The sequence below is a fragment of the Strongylocentrotus purpuratus genome, unplaced genomic scaffold, assembly GCF_000002235.5.
Source record: "Strongylocentrotus purpuratus isolate Spur 01 unplaced genomic scaffold, Spur_5.0 spur5_contig_837, whole genome shotgun sequence".
Lineage (NCBI taxonomy): Eukaryota > Metazoa > Echinodermata > Echinoidea > Camarodonta > Strongylocentrotidae > Strongylocentrotus > Strongylocentrotus purpuratus.
The window spans coordinates 432,122-458,685 of NW_022145543.1; the positions used below are offsets into that span (position 1 = coordinate 432,122).

Consider the following 26,564-nt stretch of genomic DNA (forward strand, 5'->3'; position numbering starts at 1 on the left):
TATGCGACATCAGAGCTACCTTGTTTTCCAAAGTTCTATTCCAGAATTGTACATTACCCTTTTGAAATGCTATCGAAAAAAAGAGAAGTTAAAGCAAACTGTCATCACTTGGGAGTGTTGGAAGAAGTTTACATTCTCAATCTTTTAACTCTTAAACATTTTTATGAATTTTCCACACTTTATCTATTGGCAAATTTGTCTTGGTACATTATCATTCATACATGTATAAGTCCTGCCAATCTTCCATCCCAGAGCATTTTGCAACAATTTTCTATCCTTCAAAATCAAAATTTTATGTAACATACCCTTGAGGCTGTCAAAAGGAACACAAGCTCTAATTACGAAAGAAAACGAAAGTCTTTTTAAAGGCATAGTCTGTTGTTGGCTAGCTATCTGGGCATTTCACAGCAAAATAAGAAGCTGAGATTTAACCCATGTCAAAGCAAATTAATGTACATGTATTTGTTAGAGATTATTTAAATCTTTCGTCTATTCATAACATCAATCAAATTTGCAATGAATGGATGTACAAAATAAACTGCAGAAGCACTTTCATTTTAATATGCTTTTATTTCACTTTCATTATGTAGATTGCAGCTCTGTTAGGGTAAACTGATACTTTTCACAAGAAGTAAATTAAATGATTAGTTGCCCGCGAATGCAATAGAACATGAAAAATATGAAAAAATCTTCTGCTTTAAATAGAGCAAGAAGATTTCTGAATCTCTGCAGACAATATTATATTCAAAGTAATATAATTTGAAAATATTTTATTGCCTGCCTCTTTTGATTCCTTCACTTGTATTTGAGGAGAGAATTTTGCGGAGCATAAAAAGCAAAATAAATACATGTACCTGTGAACGGATAAGTCTAGTATCACCACACGCAAGTTTTTTTTCTCTATTTTATGATGAAAATATGGTTCTTTGGACTCAATACAACACATATCAACACTCTACAAATATTCAATTTTAACCTGGTGTATAAAAATGATGAGATGCATCACATAGAGTATACATGTACAAATCACATATAAAGTATCTTAACTTTTCTTAAATATTAAATAAAAAATAGTAATCTTACTTTGTACAATATTCAAAAAATGATGAACTAATTAAAAAAATGATGACACTTCTCAAAAGTGTCTTGAGTAGAATTAAGACGATAAGATTTGTAACCTGTACAAAATTTTCAAGTTTTTGCTCACACAAACATGGAAAACAGTGTAAAAAAAGAAAACAAGACAAAATTATGAATGAAGTCTGGACTTGGTTCAAAAGAAAAAGCCCATGTCAAGAACATATCTTTTGATATAAATAGAGAGAAATATCATGAACACAAATTGACATTGGGTAGGTTGGGTGTAAAGTATGCATATATATTACAGCCACAACAGATATTGAAAAACACTTCTTCCATCGCAAGCTTTTTAGAAAATATTCATGTTACCTATAAAAAGTGGCAATTGAACATATGAAAGCTTTCACATGGAGCAAAGTAATAAAAAAACAGAAAAAGACAATTTTCCCAACAATTTAAGATCCCAAACCCCAATACACGCACAAGAGCAAGAGCTCAATTAAATGAAATTATTTTTGCAACAGTATTAATTTCGGATGGTCCATAATCATGTCCATAAATCAGGATAGCTTGTACATGATCAAAAGACAGAATATAAATTCCTTTGTAGAGAAGTAAATAAGAATATTTATAAAAAAGTACATGATTAGAATTAAGACAATAAGATTTGTAACCTGTACACTATTTTCAAGTTTTGGCTCACAAAAACATGGAAAACAGTGTTAAAAAATTACGAGTGAAGATTTGAGTGCAGTATATGAGCTGTTGCAATGCCAGGCATTACTAGGGCCAGCAAACTTTAAATTAGAAATAACTGTTTATTAGGACAAATTGGAGTCAGTGCAACGTTTTAGACAAATCAATCATGATACCTATAGATTTAATTCCTATCCACCAGGCAGGGTAATTACAAGGGAACAAATCTCAAAAATGATTTTGCTTTGTTTTCATTTGGTTCGTCCAGAATCTGGCATGCTTTTATCTCATTTCACAATTGTGATTTCTCCCATCCCTACGTGCTGCAAGCTGAAGGGGGTGTGATTCATGAATTCAGCCCAACCTTAAGACCACCGGGCCTAGAAATGTCGGAGTTGGCCATCTTCGGCTTGCACTAAGTAGGGGGAGATGACATTGTGTTGGTTAAGATTGTTAATGATTAAATCAGCCAGATTCTGGACTATCATTTGGTTTTCTATTCGCAAAACATACAGTTCTGAAGAAAAAATATTGCAAGTTTGAAGCCCAGTATTACATATCATTGTAGAGAGCTTTTAAACAATACTCTCAACTCCAATCACAGAGTAAAATTGAAGTGTAGAATCAAATCATGCTTTTTTTTCATGTTTCTACTTTTGTAATCTTTCTCATGAGAATGAGATGCAGCATTTTATAGTCAACCTCCCCTACTCCCCCATCCCCGAGTTGTATGCACTTTCTACAAGTTTCAGATGAACTTATCTGAATATATGGAATGCTAACAAATTGAAAAACATTCAGTTTGTGTCGATTAACATTCAGTTTGTGTTGATTAACGTGTCTTTTATTCCCCAACAATGTACAGTATGTCAACATCTGTCCAAAATCAATATCAAGGAATATCGGTAGTACTGAATAGATACACTGCACATGGAGAGGTTTTTCAATAAAAAAAACTATACATCACAGGTATTAGATTTGAGCTTTTGTAGACCATGATGTCTGACTTTCAAAATGATAATAGTAATCTCAAGGAACTCTAGGAATCCATAATAGGAACTCTTTTCTGTTCTGGTACAGTGTACAGCGTTTAGCACATATTATGTCTCTACTGTATGGTCAAAGAACTTAGGAAATCATTACTCTGGCTAGCTCCTGCAACTGTTACCAGGAGCTATAAGATACCCACTTACTAAATGTACATGTACATTTGGGCTGAGAGTGGCAAATGTAGATTATTGTCTATAGCACTCCCCAAGCAATACAGGTGAATTCTATGGATCATAAAAACAAAGTCTGCTTGTATTCAAAATCAATTATTCCTACAAATTTCATCATGATTTGGATCAGGTTTCAATCAAAATATTTTCTGCTTACCATCTTACACATGTACATGTATGTATAACAGTACGGTAGCTGCTTTAAAAAGGATGAAATAACAAATTATTAAAAGATGCTACATGAACATGTACAATGTACATGCACACCTCTTCTTCCACATGTGATAAAATTGAAAAGCTACCGGTATTTATTTTTCCTTGGTGCACAGAAATATATGTTGGTTTGGCACATCCATACAGGACATGCACTAAACAAGAAAGAATCACAATTTTTCTGGAACACCCATAAAATGCAAGTGACCACTTATCAGAAAATTAACATCATCCAGTGAAAGGAACTCGAACATTCAGACGAAGCACCTCGCATTTAAAAAAAAAGAAGCAAGCAAACGATAATAACTAGGTATCGTAAAATCAATTAAAAATTTGGATATCCCTAATTTTTTCTAGACTAGATGAGTTTCCTCTTGGTTATTATCCTCCTTCTCAACTTGATTTAGAGTTTTCAATCTATCATTTTCATATTCCACAAAGTCATCAAAAAGGCTTGGCCAGGCTTCGTTGTCGTCATAGTTACTGAGATTATCTCCAATGACCTCTACAAAGTGCAGAAACATCTGCCATGTGTCTCTGGATATACCTTTGACCTGGTTCACGGTCAGGAAATTGCACCAGCGATCTAGGATAGGGGGCTGTCGGTAGTAGAAGACAAGCTTCCATAGAGGTATTGCTATCTCACACGGTAAAGTTCTCTGGCCGCCTTCAGTGTCCAGGCCAAAGCCGAATGTGTATCGATAGAGATCCTTGAACATGGCATCGTCCGTCTTCACCTCGTGTCGAAGATCAGGAAACTTGGCTTTGATGGCGTTGATGGAGTCGGCGCGTAGGGTGCGACAGCCTTGGATGAATTCAGTCCGCGTGAAGCGACACATGACGGCCGCCTGAAACTTCCACGCGATCACTAGTACTATAAAATCCTCGGGACTGACCTTGAGATCCTGGCAGAATCGTTCAGTGCCTTCCGCCAAGATGGCATCCTCAGAGTTATCTTTGTATTTTTCAAAGAGTTTGTTGGCCTTTCGCTCGGAGAAGTCCGACTTCATGGCTGTGTTTGTCTCTACACCGTTCTGTCGTGGGAACTGCTTGTGTGTGTCACTTGCAGGTCTGCTGTGAGAACCATTGTTTGAGTCCCCGGCGGGACGGAGAGGGAGGTTGCCCGCACGGACTCCGGTGGACGAGCTGATGTGTTGGATGTACTGAACGGGTTGGGCAGTGGATCGGTCTATAGCTGTGGCATGCTGCGAGGAGGACTTGGGAGGGAGTTGAGCCTTGCTGTTCTTGCCATTCTGCCTTTCCACGCTGGTTGAACCTGGGTTACAGACGGAGAAGCACTTGCCCATGAGGGTGGCTGGGTGTGTGGTGCCGGGCAAGATAGCCTGGGGACCATAGGTGGACACTGGGTTGGTGTGGTTTGAACCCGTCACAGAGAGGAGAAGTCCCTCAAACAATCAACATCAGGAAAGAAGGACCTGAGCAAATACAAGAAGGCAAAGAAAATAAATATATTTAACCAATGCACAATTCATAAATGCAACTTGACACTGAACTAAATTAAAAAAACAAGTATCAAGTTTGAAATTTGGAGGTAAACCTAAATTCCATACTGAAGGCCTCTGAACCAGTATAAATTTGTACAGATCTGTAAACACTCCAGTATAGATGGTGTATTCAAACATGTTTATCTTTGGCCATGTAAATGCACATTTATGTATACATAAATGTAGCTTCATACTGTACATGTATTAATCTACATGTGCTACAACATTCATGTATTACTGTATGTTCATTTTTTTTATAGGACATTACATTCATATTCTGGCAACAACAAAAATTAACGAATTTGCCCTCTGACTACAATGAGGCACAAATTTGCGTTGATTTCCATGCAATACTGTGTCCATGTACAACTGTATACTGTATGCATCGAGTTGGTACATGTGGTACAGTATGTAGTCATCAAGACCACATGCTTGGAAGTGGTTAACCTCAACTAAGTTGGGCATTGCAGTATTGAGACAACTGAAGGCAAAACCAGCATTCTCATAATTGTGCATGTACATGTATATAAACACTTTCTGCAAACAAATAAACTTATTTCAAATCTGAATTTGTGCATTAATTTCTGAGATTAATAATCATCGATGTACAGTGTATACTTTTTGTAGCTCTAATTCTCTCTCTTTATCTGTCTCCATCTCCATGGCATTTGCATTTGTATTATTGTCCAAGCATATCATGTGTACACTTTTTAAAATTGGAAAAATGTAGGCAAATGCTACATTAAGGCAGTGAATAATCTAAACTAATATTTTTGTACCATTAAGCTGCGCGAAATTCATAATCTTTTACTTATTTGTTTGATGGTACTGGTATTCCAATTTGTTATACCTATCCGAGGCAATGGAGAGATAGTATTTCTCTCTTGGATATATCTAAGGGGTCAAGTTTAGGCTGTGTTTTGATAGAGCAGGAAAGCTAAAACCTGTACAAATACAGAGATCACTTTGTGACAGTTCGACAACCAATATGTGTGCCGCATTTCTGAATCTGCGTACATGTCATCAAAATACTTCAGTTTGAACAAAAGAAAGAAGAGAAGTGGAGGGCACATGTCCCTTCAACTCCCCTCCCAGTATTTTCAGTCGATGATTGTAGGCTAAACACATTAAAGCCTATGCCCTAGATATCCTATCAAGTACAATTCATGGATTTCACATAAACTGTGAAAATCATTAAAAAAAGAGTTAGGTTTAGTACAGTAATACCATTCCATTATTTGATTAATGGTACACTGCACGTGCCCAAACATATATAGTATGTACATGTATATACAGCACTAACTTCTGTTTGCCCTAAAAATTCACTGATGGATGTTAACCCCCCCAAAAAAGATCTTAAAACACAAATTGACATAAAAATTCCAAATCCAGATCTTAATTCAATCTAAATTCAATTCCTACGATTGGTTGGTAGGCAAACCTGACAAAAGTAAACAATGCTTTTCCAAATTCATTCACAACATTTTTATGGCAATAATTTGTTATTCCAGTTTAGACCTAGGGCTGCAAATATATAACATGAGCATCCAATGTTGAATTATCGTCTAAATATAGTCATGAGTCATGTTATATTCAAGTACAGATTTTAAATAAATGAATGTGTCATTTTTTTCTCTCTCTCATCCGAACCCCACCCCCCCCCTCTTTCTTTCTCTCTCTCTCTCTCTCTCTCTCTCTCTCTCTCTCACTCTCCCCTTCCAAAAACTTCAAGCCTCTGTGCTTCTGCTGCATTATTTTTGCTCCCATTTTCAAGTGGAAATACATGTAGCATCCACAACAAACAAACAAACAAACATACAAACTGTAATCGGCTACACAAAATGTATAATACTTGTTTATGTACAAGTTCAATAAAATAAAGCACAAATATATCAAGATAGTATGGAAGGCATTAATTGGAAAATTCCCAATACCTGTCTGTTGACAGCCAGAAAGGCATTACACTATACTTTTCAATTCAGTTAAATTCCTCTGGCTCTCCAGTCTCCACACATGGTCTACAGACCAAGATTTAAAACTGTCCTGCAATCAACCTTCTGCCTGGCATGCAATGATAATTAAAGGCCCACTGCACTACTTGAAGCTTCTTGCGCCCTCTATATAACAAACAATGCCTAATCGGTGACCATTGGTCCCCCATAATCCTCTTTTTCTCATGTTAACTGAGAGCTGAGTTGATGAGATAACCACCTGTCCAGTGACCTTGCCGGGCAATCTAATCCCTCCTATAAACTATGGCAGATAAGCTTTAAGTTTCATTTGTACAGTACTTTTGGTCTGAAAAATACCTCCAACAACAAAAATGAACAGCTAAATGGGGTCATTTGATTCCATTATATGTACATGTATGTACTGTATGCTCAGACCTGAGAAAAACAGCAAAGATTGAAAAAGTCATCCCGATGCTCAATAAACAGTCAGGTGCCTGGTATGTATCTCATTCAAACTAAAGCATGAAGGCATCAATCCACTCTCCATTTCTGCCCATCACTGGATATTTAATGTAACCCTACACGTACATGCTAATGCATTGCGTACGTCAATGCCTGGTTCCTGCCTCCATCAAATGACAATAATTTACCTCTACAAGTATCATTTCAAACTCCCCATTATGCTTCTCATCCATGCCTCCGTAATACAATCAATTTGCGCCGATTCTCCCTTCCCCCGTTCCATGCAGAAAAGCCTCCATGTACAAATGGCGAGCAGGAAGATGAGAGATGTGGTTATGTGGTTATGTTTTCATACCCGCCTCCCACTTTCTCACGTTTTCTCCCACATACTCAGTCCTTACAACTGATTAATTAGTGAGTGATGAAAGTGTATGTTTGCCATATTGATGTAAAGTGTATACACTTATGTTTCAACTGTGATCCATGGAGTGGTTGAGTGACTCGACTTGATTTTTTCTTACACAACCTGTATCAACTATCATGAAACACTTACAATGGCATAAAATGGCTTTTTCTTTTTTGTCATGAAAATTTAATATACATGTATTAACCTGAAATTAGTACATTGTTGAGATGAAAGACCTAGTTCATGTACATTATATTGCAAATGCATTACCAGTATACAGTTATAATGATTAATTTTTCAGATACTTCTTCAAATAAATTGCTTGTAACAACATCTTGCATTTCAATAAAAAGGACCCTCTTTAAGATGAAGAAGATAGGCTATGAAATCTACTGGTATATGAAACGATAAAGTTAACAACAATGAATTCTACACATTTTCATTTAACTCCATAAGAGTATTGAGCGTGAGTTTCATCTTGTGTAAACACACCTTTCTGCCATCCCTTTAATCATGCAAATTTTACACTGTCTGTTCACATGGCATTATTTCACACCTACATTGTATACCTTTCACAGAGCATCAATTCTCATCTAAACACACCTGTCTGCCACCCTGTTTATGATGTACTGTATGCTTTACACTTGCCTATTCACATGGCCCGATAATCGATCACCACTATTTCATCCCTGCACGTTTCACACAATGATTCTAAACAAAAACTAGAGCAGAGGTTTCCTTGTCTAAACCCACCCGTTTATCCACCATGTTTATGATGCAAGCTTTAACATGTGTTTGTTCGGACGGCCTGGTAATTGATTGGGTACATGGTACAGACAGTACACCTTTCACACCTGTGACAGCTCAATAACTGTAAATGTCAAGGCAAACATAGAAAATGAGCATAGACCATGCAGCACATCTTGTTTGGAACCAATTAGTCGAGATACATAGTGTAATCATTAACAGACTTTTCAAATAGGGTAGTGTGTGGATGTACATGTAATGAAGCTTGTACTGAAACATTAAACGCCAGCCTTTACAAGCTCAAACAGAAATTTTACCAACTTCTTAAACCACTGGTACCTTATATGTTCATGTGCATGTTGTTGTTACAGTACAGAATGTATTGTACACTGCAACAGTTAATTGCCAACTCATAGTAACGCTCGGCTGGAATGCTCCCCAGGGAGTGGAGATTGTGCACACAGTGTGCACAAGCACTGAATCTAATGACCGGGGTAATAGTATATTTGTAAAGCGGTTAGAGACATTTGTATTAAGTGCTATATAAAAAATTAAATATTATATCATTATAGTAGTTTCTTCTAAAGTTACAGATGAAACTTATTGAATTCATATTAATATTTTAGAGCTACATGTACCATGTACAAAACTGCTGACACTGTACCTTGTACATTTTTTACATTACCGGTACTTATTCCATCCTCCTATAATAAAAGTACAAGTATTTTGTATAGGTTTATTTTCTCTTAGATTCTTTGCTTTTGTACATGATGTAAATCTTGAACACATGTATTTACAAACTCAAACTGGCCTGCATATACGTACATGTACCTGTGAATGTACCTATGCAGAAAGAGCCTTGAATACTACATGTACATGAAGACCTAAAGTACATTGTGTAGTTGTATGTATTCTATTTCTAATGTATGTATTTAGGGATAATCATACATGTACATTATGTACATGTAGCTCGTTCTTGAAACCATGATTACAATGTTCAATGTGCATTCTATATTTATCATTGACATCATTAGCTTTCAAATGCAAACTTACACAACAGTGACACACAGACAACAGATGGCATTGTTACCATGGCAACTGCCTCTCAGCTCTTCACAGGTCTCAAGTATGCTATTAGTACCTTCTGATGCTCTCTAAACCAATGACATTATGTATAATATATTTGTATGTTTGTACTACAGCTATGTACATACAGTACATGCAGGAAGATAATAATGTAAAATGATATGCAGTAATTGACTCTCTCAGCATGTATAAAACTGAGTAGGCAAAAAACAAATACGGTAAAAGCTTTTGAACTACAGATAGGAATACTTGGCAAGCAAATTATGCAAGCCCAATATAACTTGAGAATCTACATTTAGTACGCAACCCACTTGAAATATGTCTCAAAAATGAAAATGGAAACTTCATTAATGGATGGAAACTTAATTAACAGATAAAATCAGCCGAATCCACAGGTTTCATACTTCAACCATAAATACACTGAAAAAAAACAAAAAAACAAATAACAGGGCTCTGTGAAACGAAGCTTAGCAATGGATTCTATGACTGATAAATTGATCATTGATTGATCGATTGTACATGTAGCTATCAATTGCACATTACGCTATAATAAGTTTCAAAAGGTCCCTCACATTCTACTCACATGTAATCTATCATATGAATTGAGTATCATTGAGAGGTGCTTATACTACATGTACATGTACATGTACAGTATGTACAGTATATAATTTCTATTTTAAGTCTGTCTATATATTTTGTAAAATGTGGAACAAATGAACTTGGACTTGAACTTGAACCAATGCTAAATTACCTCTGTATCTCTATGTTACTTACAGGGGCTTGATAAAACTCAAGAAAAACTCAAATATCAGATGAATTATTTTGAAATGATGCTACACTGCCACTAAATACAAGTAAAAATCATTCCTCACCTTACATTGTGTAAAATGTAACAAACTTCAACACTGTCCAAAATGTGTACAATTCACAAACCTCATCCCCACACAGAACTGCATGTGGGATATCTGGGCACTCAAATACTTAAAAACCAACAATCGGTGCAAAGAATCCTGATTTATCCCTACAAAGAATTATGCATGAAGCCAGGCTAGAGCTGTCCTCCCTGCCTGCCTGCCATCATAACCTGACAGACATCCTGGTATAAAGTAAGTCAAGACTCGGGGGCCAGCCGGAGAAAGGGCCGGTCTTTGAGGGTAAGGTGATACACCCGCCGCAGGAATAAGGAAGATGTCTTAATCGGAGTTCGGTATGGCACGCGTCATGGGATGCACAGGTGTCGGGAGTCCCCGCTAAATGAAATTAAGATGATGAGGAGAAGAATTTGATTTCTAGCCTTCCAGCCTAGAATTCAATGGCCAGGAGAATGTGGAGGGCAACGATTACTCTCTCAAAATGCGACTCGCTGCCAAGCTTTCCAAGAATGCAAAAGGAGACAATTCTCTTTCTCTCATCTCTTCTCTGCATGCCTTTACTTCCTGGAAAATATTTTCTTCAGTGAGAAACTTATAGATTCATGTTTGTGAACTGTAAAATCTTTTTTTATTTCTCTTATCCCAATCTCCAATTTAAAAAATATACCATGGACTGTTATCAGAACTGAATTGGGATTTCATTGTAGAGATTTTCACATACTGGTACTATTAAACCCTTTTACCAGCACTCCTTTTTGACATTTCCAGAGATTTTTCATTTTCATTTTTACAGAATTACATGTACTTCATTTCTCTTTGGTCTTAAAAAATCCTGTTTTATACTCATCTCCTCCCTTAGATCAACTACGAAAATGGAGATTAAACATGTTCATAAACACTTGTATCAGGAGGCCTGTATCAGGAGGCCTGTCTTCATCAGCTTGAGATTGCCAAATATCCCGCTATTTTAACTATCCCAATCACAAATTATCCAGTTAATTTGCGTCTTCATCAGCCCGAAGTTGCAACTAGCAGGATATTTGGTCGAGATAATCATCCCAAGATATCTTGGGCTAGTTTGCAAAATATCCCTCTATTTGTCCAATGCATCTTCACCAGCCCGAAGACTTGCACTATTGTCCAAATCAGAAATAGCGGGCTATTTGGCAATCTTGAGCTGATGAAAACAGACCTAGAAAAATGGGAGATCTCCCTGATCGAACACAATCTTTACGGGCACAGCGGAGCACCCCAATTACCGTGCGATCGACTCTCGTCCAGTAAACATCATTTGCATAAAATCAACAATTGTGTACCGATCGATGCGAAAAAAAGTAAACAAATTTCGAAGACAAATTCTTCATTAATGTGATGAATATCAGTAATCAAAGCTACTAAATCGAGTATTTAATAAATTTGCAAGACACTCATGTGTATAAAAAGAGTTATTGATGCACCGAAAATGTGAAATTTAAGGGATAGTTTTTTTGACGAACAAAAACGAAAAAAATGAGATACAAAATCACCGTAAAATTCACCATTTTTTTTAGAGCGAGAAAGAATTGCCTCATATAAACAGAAAGAAAATTTAATAATCTCAATCCTTCTGAAATATCTCTTTCTATAGTTGCTAGATAGGGTCGTGTCAGAGCAAAACATACCCCAATGTCCGAATCTCATCGAACAAAAACAATCCTTCGTTGTCGCAAAATTGTATGACCAGTCCCATACATTCAAATGTGTGTCATGTCTGAACCTCGCGTGTGCGTTGGCTATACATGTCTGGCCAGCCGACTGCACACGTGCACGCTAATGGCTCAGCTGTTTCGATCTGGCCTGCACTGGGCCCTACGACGCATGCGCAGTACATCGCTGAGATCGATGACGTCATGTTCAATGAGTTCGCTGACTACAACTTTTACAAATGAAGCCCCATGAAAAAGAACGTTATAACTATGAAAAAATACAGCGGAGAAGCGAAAACTTCGCCCATGTATGGATTCAACACTCATGAATATTCATACCAAGTCTCTACTTCGTGCATTGCTTGATAGGGTCAAGTCACAACAAAATATACGTCGTGTTTATTGAGGGGTGAAGCTCAAAACACATTAATATCTCGAGTTTTATTCCATGGAATTTCATATTTATTTCATTGACGTCAAGTTCATAATAATTGTAGTTAGTATGGAAAGTTTCATAGCGATATTGGCAGTAATAAAGGCGCAACACAAATTTTAAGATTTGACATTCTAGCAAACACATGTTTCGATTCACGCAGATGTCCGTTGGTTATTCAAATAGAACGGGCCGCTAATGATATGCAAATTGGGGTGCTCCGCTGTGCCTGTTTACAACACCAGGGAGAGGGTCTCTCCCATCTCCCATCTTATTCAAAGTTGCAATTGTAGTACCAAGAAACCAAGATGAGCAATTTCCCCTTCTACATGTAGTGCAACATGATGTAGTGTATTCCCACTATAAACTTGGCAGCAATAAAGCTTTTAGCATTTACAGTATTTTTACCCTGAGAAAATGTGTCCTGTGTTACCCATCAAGTTCACCTTCTTAGCCTAGCATGCAAATTAGAGTATGCAGCATCATGATTCAGTAACATGCCCAACTCTCTTCTCATGTACATTTTGTAAGCATGAATAATGACACAAAGGGGCTGTTTTGACAGGCCAATTTGGGTAAATAACCCAATGCAGCCTCGAGCTACTAATGTCTACCATTAACACATACATACCCCCCCCCCCTCTCCCCCACACACAAGAGAGTACTACAAGTCTAGTAGCCTCCAATATGAGAAGAGCCTTCATAAATTCTACAGAGGAAAATGATACATGATACCATGATAGACAGAGATTACATACAGTGTAAGTTGATGCTTTTTGGTCCCATTTATCTGTTTATGCTGGATCTCCATGTACACAGTATAGGCCTAATAAGACAAGGATTTGTAGCTGACGTGTACATTGTAGTTCAGTCCAGCTTGAGCAGACCAGGAGGGTGGGGGGAGGGGGGGGGGGGCTTCAATTTGAAGCCACACTACATGTAGATCTTCATTCACATTTTACAACATACCGCATTTGCCGGCGTAAAGGCCGCAGTATTTTTGGAAGAGAAAATATAAAAAAGTCGGGATGCGGCCTATGCGATGAAAGAGTAAAAAATATTTTAAAATGTAAGTCAAAACCAGCACGAATAAGCACATATGGGACTAGATCTATGAACGGTACAATAACTATACATTTCCACACATCTTACCGACAATTTTATCTTACATTGTTGACATGAAGACGAAAATAAACTTCCAAAAACAACATCTGCCGATAGATCTTGATCTAAGTTCGTGCCAATGCATTGCAAAAAGTAAAAGAAGGGCCTGTTTAACGGAGCTGCCGTGAAGCATCCAGCACGCGAAGTCGCTATTTTGAATCTATGTCAATACACAAGAGAGAGGCGCAATGTATACATCACAAAAAACTACATAAGCTAGCATCAGTGCGGGATGGCCGAGCGGTCTAAGGCGGTGATTTTAGTCACATCAACATTTATACGCAAGAGATCAAATCCCAACTTTGACAAAAAGTTTTTTTTTTGTTTTGTTTTTTAAATGTCAAAATCGGGGGTGCGGCCTATACGGCGCTGCGGCCTTTTCGCCGGCAAATACGGTACATGTACATTGTGTTGAGATAGGAGGAATACATTTTTAAACTTTAGAATTGGGAGGAAAATGAGAGGAGAATGCCCAGACCCCTGTGAATTCTATTCAATAGTCCAGTGAAATAAATGTATACAGTGCATATAAGGCAGGGTGTTGTGATATACTGTACATGTAGACAGTGCACTTTTACACCTGGACCATAAAAAGGAAAATTCTTGCAAGAAGAGTCTTATTGAGTTTTCCACTCAAAATTGTATGAAAAAATAGAGAGAATCAAATGTGAATTTTATTTCAAAGTTCAAACTCACTCATTAACAAAACATACTGTACATGTACATAATTATGATTGTATTAGGCTTGGATCTTTTCAGCATTCTACATTTATATATGTACATGTACGCTAACAATGCAAATATGACAACACCAACTTGGAAGTGCAAGATTTCAAAGTGACCGAAGCTACCCACTAAATCCAGATCCAATAATGCTTCTCGTGTCACTCGCATTTGATTAAAGTGCTTGCTTTACGACAATTTATGAACAGATGCCAGGAAACACAAATATTGTGACAGCAGAATATAATCAATTTCTGACGAAAAAGCTGCCTTGGTAGACACACAGGGGATCAAATATTGGATTGTCTGTACATGTATAAGGCCCATTTACACTGTAGAAAAACTAATTTTAAAAACAATGGGTGGTATTCTTGAAAGCGGACTAACTTTAGGCCACGGTTTAATCCACCGACTAAGTATGAAATGCCAAGTGTCTATATGAAATTATTTTTGAATAATTTGATATGTCCCTAAATATCCATGATAATATAATTATATCGTACAGGGTGTAGTTGTCTTATCGTTTATTCATTATTTAATTATATTTTATTTCAATTTAGTGACAGATTAAATTATTCTAGAACATATTCATATGGACACTTGGCATTCCATACTTAGTCGGTGGACTAAAGTTAGTCCACTTTCGAGAATACCACCCTATAGTTTTTTTTAACTATACACCACTGGAAAAACATATATTCAGGCGGTGTTTGATGATTCTGGGTTTTCTCTGTGAGTCATTTGCATGCGACACTTGTTAGCACAGAAGCAAGGAGGGTCACATGACCTAAAGCCTGAATAATTCACTGACGTTTTGAGAGCAAGCATTTACACTGCCAAAACAGGAGGGGTTTCAACCTGCATTTAAAAAAAAAACACTCCCAATGTGGATTTTTTTTTTTTTTCACATGTGTATTGGTAGTGACGTGTTTATTAGTACAGTGTAGCTGCATAGCAACTTTTGACAAAACTCCAGAATGTGAGAGAACTGATGGTTTTTTCTTGCAACTTGTAAATGCCCCTGTACTTAGTAGAAGATTCAATTCATGCAGATTAGAAGCCTGTGGTTACAGTCTGTCAACCAGTAAAAGCATTTAAGATCAGAAGCAGCGGCCACCTCTGCAAATAATGTCATTGCTTTTGCCCCATGTAACATTGAAAACAAATGTAAAGAAGAAAAAAGTACAAAAGCAATCAAATGTCTCCACAAAGAAAAATAGAATAATGAACCGAAGAAAATAGACTAAATAGAAATTTGGGAAAGGAGGAAGTAAAATAAAAGAACATAGAAAAGAATGATTATATTTGGACGACTGCTTCCAATGACTGTGGATGCAGATTCTAACAAATGCGATATGAATGAGAGCAATTTCAATCTTGAAGTTATTCAACTCTCAGAAACATAATGCTGTATTCAATCAAATGCTATAAAATAATATTTCATTTCCTGATACCATTACTGATAAGTGTATTAATGCATGCACGGTACTTGAATATCACATGTTGCTCTACACTGTACCTCATCACTATTTCCTCACTATGTTGTTGTGAGCTAATAGCTGGAAATAGACCTCACTTGTAAAGTTGTGATCAACATGTACATGACCCTGTCTGTAAAAGCCATCATCTTGAGGTCTATGTTACAACCATGTAGTGCACGTTCAAGGTGCAACAGCTAGCCTAGCATAACAGTTTAGCTTGAAACATTCTTGTACACGTCTCATATTGCAAGCTGAGTCAAAAGGTGCGAACAAGGAACATCAGGGCATTGTTTCACAAAGTCATCTTTATTAAAGTAGAAGTTCATTGACATTCAATTGAAATATATACCGGTGTGTGTTAAGTTGTATTCGTTTCAATGGGGTGTTTATTGAACTTGTACTCATAATGGTTTTGTGAAACACAAAAAAAACAAAAAACAAGGTGGACATTTTACAAACATACGACATGTAATGTACAGCACTGACTTCATACTTTCGTACATGTAACATCTCGAATCATTAGACTGATACAGAATGCAATTAACACCATACACAGACACGATTACAGTTACATTATGATCGTCCTTGGTTGTTGTTCAATATGGGGCATTGTGTGAAGTGAAAGAAAACGAGAGAAATATGGCAAGGTTACATTCATGAATATTATCTGTTTCATAAGAGCCTGAAGGGCATTAATTGGCTCATTTACTTTAGCACAGAGAGTTAATCACAGGTAACACCCTTCTGGCTCCAAACAGACAACATGATCAAAACAAGAAAGCCTAATGAATAACAAATCTGGCAGTAAGATAAGTTTAAATACAGAACCATATGTGGGCCTACATGAATATACATACATGTACATGTACAGTGTAAGCCTACACTATATAGTGTACATGTACAGTAGTTGAGCTGCTGGTACCAAGATCCCCACATCCCATTCTTTCTGAAATTTAAAGTACCGGTATACTTTTACATACCGTACATGTATATGTAAACACTGTCCAGTGCATACCAATATACATGTAGCTTTCCTGATACTGTAAATCAGGGTTGGACATTTTCCTCCTAATATTCAAAGGTAATAAACTGTTCCAAAAAGCTCATCTTATGATTATAAAAGGGTATTAAGTGCTCCATAATATTTGTATTTGTGATGTTACACATTTAATACTTCAGTCCTTCTCAGTATAGTCTTCTTCTCAAATGTACAGATGTACAATACAGTAATGTACATTGTATGTGTACAGTACATTGTAGGTGTCCTGCTAGGTGTACAGTACAGTGTAGTCATATTTGCACAATGAACATATTGCCTCAACTAATCAATACAATCACTTCCTAAACATGAACTTTGGTATTTATATGATGAATTGTAAAGATGAGATAACACATACATGTATATGTACAGTTTTTGCTTTTCAAGCAGATGAATATTATTGATTTTCCTACCAAACTGTTGGTCATTGCTCTTAAATATTAAATGTCAGAATCATGCAGTATATTGATTCAGGTAAAATGTTCAAATTAATTATCACTGCAAGGAGCACTAATTTTTTTTTTTTTAATTTATTTATTTATTTTATTTTATTTTTTTAAAGTTCCAACGAGGAGGGAGGAGGGAAAGAGCCCACTATTTTTTTTAAAAACTCAACACCTACCTCTCCCCCTTGGGGCCCCTATCTCCTTTTTTGTGTGTAAAGGGTAACATTAATGTGTTTTACATGCTTTTTTGCTAGGGGATCCGCCACTGTGTACATGTGTATTAAACATTTAAATGTTCTCGTGGAGGTTCAGTTGTACAATGAACATAAAAAACAAGTATACTAAAGACATATACAGTACATGTACACTGTATCATAGTCATACCAGATTAATAATAATGATGATTCTTCAACAAGTCCTTATACCTGGACTGAGTCTGAGGAGGTGTGAAGGTTTAGCAATCTACAAACACATACATGTACATCTGTACATGTACATGTGTATTATCAAACTTCTCTATGAGGTCTGGAATTCAATCATACATCATTATTCGCACCTCATGATGGTTCATGCTGCATTCGATCCTACAGATCTATATCAGTGGCATGCAATACATGTAGTCTCTTCCCCCTTGTTACCCCCAACCATCTCGCTAATAAAAGCATTCATCCTAACTCTATGACAACATCCAAGACATGACTCATCGTTGGCGACTATTGAATATGACAGCACCCAGCTTATCAATGCTTGAAGGCTCGCTACCCCCTTTGTAGGGGTGCGTTCAATTGACACCTTTTCACCCTAGAATCACGTCACTATCGTGGCATGTTCCGGTTTTGGCAAAAACCATGTGCCTGCTTTGCATGCAATTTGCGTACACTAGCACTGCATAATTATGCTCTGCATGCTCGACGCTCTGTACTATCTAAGTTGACTTATACTTCCTGGGTCAAACTGCGCAGTGTGATGCGCAGTGTGATGCGCAGTGGCTTGGCTCAAAAATAAGCTAGAATCGGCGTTGATGAAAAATCACTTGAATGCTCTCCCGCAGTAACCCGGGTTTTTTAACAGCGTTTTGATTTGTGATTCGTGTAAAATCGCTTCACCAACCAACCTTCCACAGCAAAAAATAAGAATCTCCAGACCCAATATTAGGAATATAGTGCATTCCACATGCTTCTATAAATACAGATGTTTTCAGAAAAACAAGAGGAAAATAGGGTTCATATAAAGTAACAATAGTTTGAATCATTCATCCATGAAAGAAATACCGGTACGTAATATGAACCTAAATGAAAATTGATTATCATCAATAAAGTACGAATTGCTGGATATTTGAATCACAGTATATGAGCAGGATTTTAACGTAAAACAGCAACATGTTTGAATTTTGAAACAACAGGTTTTGAAAATCAAAACTGTCTTTCTCAACCAAAATTATTAATGAAAATTACAAGTCATACATTTTGTTTGAAAATGCTTGAAAATATGGCCCAGATTGCACATGAGAGCATCTACACTGTATGAACCCCACAGATTCCGGGTCCCATAAAGTGGGCCAGCCCTGAATCCAATTGTAAATGACTTTATGCTTGAAGCTCATCATGTTCCTACACATACGGTACATGTAGTTCTTCTAAATTGCAATTACATGTTTGTCTTTGTGTTTGTGGTCCGCCCTGATACAGGGTCCAATCAGCCAAGTCAGACACAGTTTGATACAGGGCTAATGAACCAGAGCTAGTCAATATGAGCAGCTGATTATTACCTGCATACTGCAAAACATGGAGCCTATCCTGCTGTCTAAATCTCAAATATACAACTGGGCCTGTATGGAAGTGCATAATAGATCAAACTTGAACAAGATTTGATAATCTGAAGATGTTCATACACCTGTAACTAAATCAGAAATTGCAACTTTCCTTGGAATGTTCACTTGGTCCAAATGATATGCGGTGTTATATTTTTGGCAGATCAGTCTGCACATTCTAAGTTTACCTAGCAGTGGGAACACGATCACTGTATGTCAATGTTGACACCTCCTAGCTAGATCAAGATTTGCTGCTTGGTTAGATCCAGTGTCTATTAATTGATGTGTATGCTTACAGGCATTATACATGTATCTGAGCCATCTAAAAGGTGTCTTATCGCTTAACATGTTTGTTTTGACCTCTGGCTATAGAGGCATGTAATAATGGAGTGCTCTGGTCATCAGACTGAAGCCAGCCGAGCTGAGCTGACCCAGTCTAGCATGCCTTTTCCCCCTTTCGTGACACACAGCCCTAAAAATAGCAGTTATTAGAATAGAATGATTCATACCCTTGTCACTTGCGTGTGACCCCTAGGCATGCTTGGCCAGGCCAGGCTAGAGGTTTATCCAATGCCATACATACTGTAAGCAAGAAAGGCAAGTACATGACTGTAATCCTTGATACTTCTATCAAGGAGTTCCTTGCTCCTATGCAGACCTACTGCCTGACTGGATCTCTACAGACAACATGATCTCCATGTTTTTTCTCTTTTTCTTTGTCCTCAAGATTTCCTCAATAAAAATTAAAATATCATACTGTTCTTGACTTCTTGTAAACCATAGCACTTAAAAATGTATGAAAAAATAGAGAGAATCTAATTTGAATTTTAGATTAGATGTAACATCTCTATGCGCTTCCAAAGGATCTTGGATATCATCACCTTGGTTTTAGCTCTGGCAAGTGGCAACCAAAGTAGCCAATGCATTTCCTCATTGATTTAATACTGAACAGGCAGCCTAGAAATAGAATGATCAAAGATTTGTCGAATCCTAACACGGTTGGTCGGACTACACGCAAGTAAAATGCTACAAAAGGCAATGGCTTGCCGGTACTTGGGTTTGTCTTATTGTATCTGTCCCTATGGATACACGCAGTGTTAGATTGCTAGAAACGCAAACACCAGACTAGGAACCAGCCATATTTTTTTTTACTTTACATATATTCTTATAACAACAAAAGGCCAGGTGTTCATTCAAACACAGAAACCAGTATGCTTACATGGATGGGTACATACAATTTACACAGGAAAATAAACTATTGTTTGTTTCCTAGTTCCACCACTGGACTTTATGTACACATGTAGATTCACTGTAGTGGATGTTGAATGAGAACAAGCCTACAGTACAAGCATCAATCCACCTTTTCATAACAAGTTTCTTTTGTTGTCTGGGCGACTGGAGTGTAATTTAATTGTTGTCTTGAATTTATTCATGCTTGCAGTGCATGGGGTGATTTTGGGATTGCCACGTTAAATCTCACATATATATTTGAACTCACTGCGGTTACATTTTCTTCTCAATATCATTCAAACAATGTTTATGTACTACATGTACACTGTAGACTTGTTGCAGGCTTATTATTGGTAGTGAAATGTAGAGAGAGGACGTACACGTACAGTGCACTTACCGGTAATACAAAATGTGCCTGTACCTTTTGTCGACCGAACCAGGATCAGTCTTGATACCGTTCTTGAGTTTAACAAAAATATCAGTGTATGTAGTTATGTACATGTATTAGTCACTTCAAAATGATGTTTATCCTAATCAAAAAGAAACCCTACAATGTACATGTATATGTAGGTGGAGTAAGAAAAACATTGATATTCACGGCTCTGAATGATATACATGTACCATACATACTGTATATGAACTCTGCAACAAAGTGATCCCATACCTTTCCTACTTGTTCCTGCAATTTGCCAATGAACATGTAATGTAGGACTACAGGTAAATGTATTTTTATTTTGAAGAAAAAGAACAGAATACAGATATCAACCATTAAAAGAATATTACAATTGGCAAAGAAAAAGTAATTCCCTAAAGGAAAATCTTCCTACTTGGAAGCCAATGGGCTGAGGATGATTTACAAAATTTATCTACATTTGAATAGAGCCTTTGAATTTTTAGCATTGATTTAAAAACTAAAGCACATCAAATTTAGGAATAGATTATTAGTATTCAAAGAAATATCATAAACCTTAATAATTATGAATGACATTCTTCAAGTTCCTCAACTTTATACTGTGAAACTTCAGTCTGAAACGTCTAATAACTTTTGAGTGTTTAGTGATCAAAGTCTACATGTATTGTTCATAAGAAAACAAGTTACAAAACATACTCAATCAATGCCAATGACATGGCAAATAATTGTCTATTTGCCCAACATCTGCCTTGTACACATTGTTTTTGTTTTGTTTTCATGAATGTTGAAAGCGAAGCAGAAGAATGTACGTGCATGTACACCCACTACTCATTGGTTATTTTTAGACACAGCGACACAATCAATAATTTGACAACTCCCTCTTTAGTATCCCTCTATCTAATGAACAAGAAATTACTTTATGCAACATTTATAGACCAGCCTGTTGACGTCACTATGCCAGTAATGGCTTTAACAATCGGCATCATCATGGAGGTGCAAAAGCGATGGGCATAATGTACACAGGGTTGCTACATAATGAAGTACTTTCTGATGTCATGGTGTACATCTACATGCTGTCTTTTTAAATATATTTTTTAGTTCTGGTAGCAATAATATACCGTATCACAAATACATGTATATAGTTTAATGCACGCTGGCTACCAGTCTTCTACTACAATTGTGACTCATGGCGACGACCAGAGAGCTTGCCAGAGGCATTTCCAATACAGCAACAGCTAATAAATATGATTTTCTCACTCTGATTCCTGAAATACTTACACTACATTAAAGAAGTTAATGTAATGAAGTATTATAAGGCTTTTGGAGAAGTGTCCAAATGTGTGGACTAATCAATGGATTGGAATAACATTTTTTTGAAGAAATTTTGTCCTCACGTTTGTTCAATCACATCAGACTGTAATACACTTGCTTTGTTTTGACCTCACTATTCTCACCTGTCCCACTTCAATCCTACACTCCCACACTCATTCAATCAATGAACTTGTTGAGTAGCACATAAAGCACCTTCGCTAAATTGATCAAGAAGACAAGGGCGTACATGTAGGCTAATGAATTATGCAGGTGTGTTTTGTACTGTAGGTGCATAACATTGTAGATGTTCATTGGAAAATACTTCTGGCCACAATAAAAACAAAAGCGTACACTGTACATAAAATTTTTTTGATCCTATTGTACATGTAGGCCCATTTATTTTGCAGAAAAACCCATTTTAAATTTAAATACGATTCACACTTCTGGAAACCTCATTAAAAAACCGTCAGTATTTGATAATTCTGTTTTGGGGGGCGTGGTGTGGGCATGCACCACTTGTCACTGCTCTGCAAGGAGAGTCACGTGACAAAAACTGGTATAATTCACTGGTGTTTAAAGAGAGAGCATTTACAATGCAGTGTTTTGAGAGAGCATTTACACTGCAATAACCGGTGGAGTTTCGGCTGCCGTTAAAAAAAAAACCCACTTCAGTGGTACATGTACCGTAAATCTCTGTGTATAAGGCGCACTTTTTTGCCGCCGAAGACGGGGGTGCGTCTTATACATTTATGGCGCTATGCCTGGCAATGTCTCGCAGCTCAGTAATCAGTGTGTTGACTCACCACTCGGAAACTACAACAACACTCAAATTTGTCTGTCATCTTGGTTTGAAAAGTAATCTTTCTAATAGATCTCAATAGTAGTTTATAACACGGTAGGTTTTTGGTCGAGTTTATGGGTACACCTGTAGTTGCCAAGCGAATTCTGACAAGACTCTGGAATTGTGAGAAATACCATAGTTTTTGCTTGCAGTGTAAACGCCCCTACTGAAACATGGCTAAGACCTTTAAAACGAGAATTTCATCATTGTTAATTTCATCAACATTTCAATTGGACATACATGTACAATACCGTAGTCTTCTTATGGAGCAAGTCTGACGTACGGTACAGGTACCATCATGCAAGGTGTTCCATCATACTGTGAAGTTCTGAACATAAATTGAAAGTCATTTCACTTCATATTTGGATTCATACCTAAATTCAAGTCATTTAAAGGTAAAGACCAGTATTGGCAACGCCCCAATTTCAAAAAATGAAATGGAAGCTCTCATTACCAATCATGTGAAAGAATATGTTTTGACTAATACATGATGATAAAAAATTTGCCGGGAAACTGCCTACTAATTCATATATTTGGTAAATTTATCTCTCTCATGGTCTGGTGAGAGAGATAGGGTAGTCCCATATACATCTTTCTGTGTATAGTGCTTGTAACTTTACGAAGAATGGGCCAAATTTCTTATCATTTTGATGATTCCAGAACCTTGCAGATGTTAGATGCTAGATGATCAACCTTTTCTGATCGATTCCACAACGTTTCTTTCACAATGCAATCGCATGGCCATTACTGGTCTTTACCTTTAAGAGTTTAAGGACTATAACTTTATACAACAATCAGATACATTTTAGTAACTACATTTTAGTCCTATTTACTCAAACCTGCATGTACATGTAGCTGCCAGTAACATACCGTACATGTACATGTGGGTCTAAAATCTAAATACATTTAGCTTGGACTTCCTTTTTGTTAAAAAAAATCCTGAAAATTCACTGAAAGAAGTTTGCAGTAAGCTTATTACATGTACATGTTCTCTGTATCGAATCCATACAGTAACAGTATATGAACATGCAATTTAAGAGGTTGACATTGACAATGTAAGTCATTTGACAAATGAAACTTATAAATATCTGAAAAAGTTACCATATTAGTTAAAAAACAAGAAAAACAAACAACCACAAACTCTTTGGCATACATTTGTACATTTTGGTAAGCTCCCAAATGAGATTCATTAAATTTCCTTCATCTTGCAGTGATCCTGTGCATGACAACATTCTAGACTTTTTTTCCTCTCTCTCTCTCTCTCTCTCAATAACTTAAATATGGCCAAATACCATGTACAGTACTGTACAACAGTATTTGGTACATTGACAGAAAATGACCCCCATAAAAGTTAGTGTAAAGCACTGATTTACATACAATGTGGATTTCAAAAATGTAAACAATTAAACTTAGATGGTACCAGACTACCAGTATCAGTTGTCTACAAAACTTACAATTTATGAACAACCTGAAAAACAATTTTGTGGTTTGCTACACCCACTCAATGTCCATGAGGCCTGTCTTCATCAGCTTGAGTTTGCCATATTATACAGTATAACCCGTTATTTCAGACTCTGGATATTATCCAGAAGCTCGAAATTGCGTGTTCACCAGACCGTTACACTCATCACAAACTACATGTAGCTCGGACAGCTCGAACTCGAAATTAGCCCGCTGTTTCCCCAAAAGCGGGATATTTTGGAAACAAGCCCAAGATTTCTTGGGATATTTTCTCTACCAAGTATCCCACTGATTGCAAATGCGGGCCGATGAAGTCTAAAATTAACTGGCTAATTTGCGATTGGGATAGTTAGAATAGCGGGTTATTAGGCAAACTTGAGCTGATGAGGACAGGCCTTATGTAGAAGGAATGTTTGCTACACCCACATAATGTCCATGTAGAAGGAATGTTTATGATCCCTACATGAACAGCCCTTTTTTCAATTTGAATTTCAATTTATTTTTCAATTATAAAACTTGATAATTATCAATTGTGGGTACAGTTCTGCACATTAGTACATGGAAGGGGGAAGGGGAAGAGGAGAGGAGTGGTAGTGGAGGTTGAGTGGGGTACTGAGCAAATATGTACATTGTACATGTACATCCCCGAAATCAATGTTATCTTACCGGTGCATTGAAAAGTCACAGAAATTAATAGAAAAATATTCTGTTTTTCAATTCATTAAATGTTCTAATTAAAGTCACAACTTCACAAACTGCAATGTACACACAACTTTTGTTCATCATCTATTATTACACCTTATACCGGTAATTGTTACGGGAAGGTGCCTACCCCTAGTACCCCCCCCCCCCCCCCCCCCCCCCATTCAGCAAAAATTGAAACAAAAGCAATGTCACTTTTCACAAGAGGTGGTCTCATTACCCATGTCATTTCGACATAGCAAAAACAAAATTTTGGTAAATTTAATTGCATAAATCATGCTAATTGATGAATTAAGATTTCATGAATTGCAAATATATAGACCCTGTCATGCCATGTCATGATCTCTTTAAAAAAATAGACTAGTCGGAGTAGTCCTACAGTGTAGTCAAGGGTCTAGACTCTATTCTACTTCTAGTTGATGTGCTGTGAATTCCATCCATTTACGAAATTAAAGCCTTCTAGGTTTCATGAATTACAACAGTCCCAATTCATTGCTAAGACCCTTGCAATAGAATACAATGCCAATGGAACTAAAGCTGTACATGCAACCAGTACATTACACAGGAACACAACTCACAAGCACCGGTGCCAGTCGACCAGCTGGCCCCGACCCCTGCGCCTGCGCCTCGGCACGGGGATATGCGGGCAGACAATGGCAATCATACCTTGCATTCGATGACCATATTTTCATGCACTCACTCAGTATTAGCTCACACGCAAAAATGAATTAATCAATCACGATCTTTAGCAAACCAATATCTAGAGAATTGTGACAAATTTCTTTTCACTAAACATCATATTTTCGTACAAATTTATCAACGCTACAAGCTTACCTAATAGTTAACTCGAAAACGCATGGATATGACAGTAAATGGCATTTTTATCCTTTTTTAGGAGCCGTCGTTTCGCTCAAATGACTTCATCGTCGACCGACACAGGAAGTAAAGTGACGTTTAAATCACGTGATAGGCAACCGGTCGTAAATGTTCGTAACGCAAAACAACACTGTGCCTTTGTTCACATAAAAGTGAAAACAACTCTATATTTTTGCTCGAAGCCGCATTTAGTTATGATAAAACAAAAGGGGGAAACACTACCAAGAAACTAACTAAACAAAAACAATAGCAGATCTAATTTAATCGTCTGCGGTCAACCGAACTTTGAAAAGTTATCCAAATATATATATCTTTGACCCCAACTAGCGCCCGCAGATAAATCAGAAACTGAGAAAGAGAAATAGAAAAAGTTTAGGAATTGAACGGGGAATCTCCATTGGGCAATACATTTATGAAATATGAAAGGTGAATAGCCTACTAGTATTAAAGTAAATACATGATTTATAAATACACATTGATAATTTTCACCATATGGGTACTATACATGTATAAAAAGTCCTCCGTCACATCATGAGAATTTGGAAAATTGAGCCATGCATGTTTTCAACTATTTAATTTCTTATGTGTTTTATTGTTTTTATTTCTTATTATATCTATTGTTTTATTTCTAATGTATTCTTTTGTTCTGAAATACACCAAGTTACTTTGAGAAACATATAAAAGCAATTTGATATCAATTCATATCTTCAC

At 36.8% G+C, this 26,564-nt stretch overlaps 1 pseudogene; it reads right to left on the reverse strand.

Annotated features, from left to right (window-relative positions):
- Positions 1-1,592: 1,592 nt before the first annotated feature.
- On the reverse strand, positions 1,593-25,891 carry LOC115918661 (annotated as a pseudogene).
- Between the last annotated feature and the right edge of the window lie 673 nt (positions 25,892-26,564).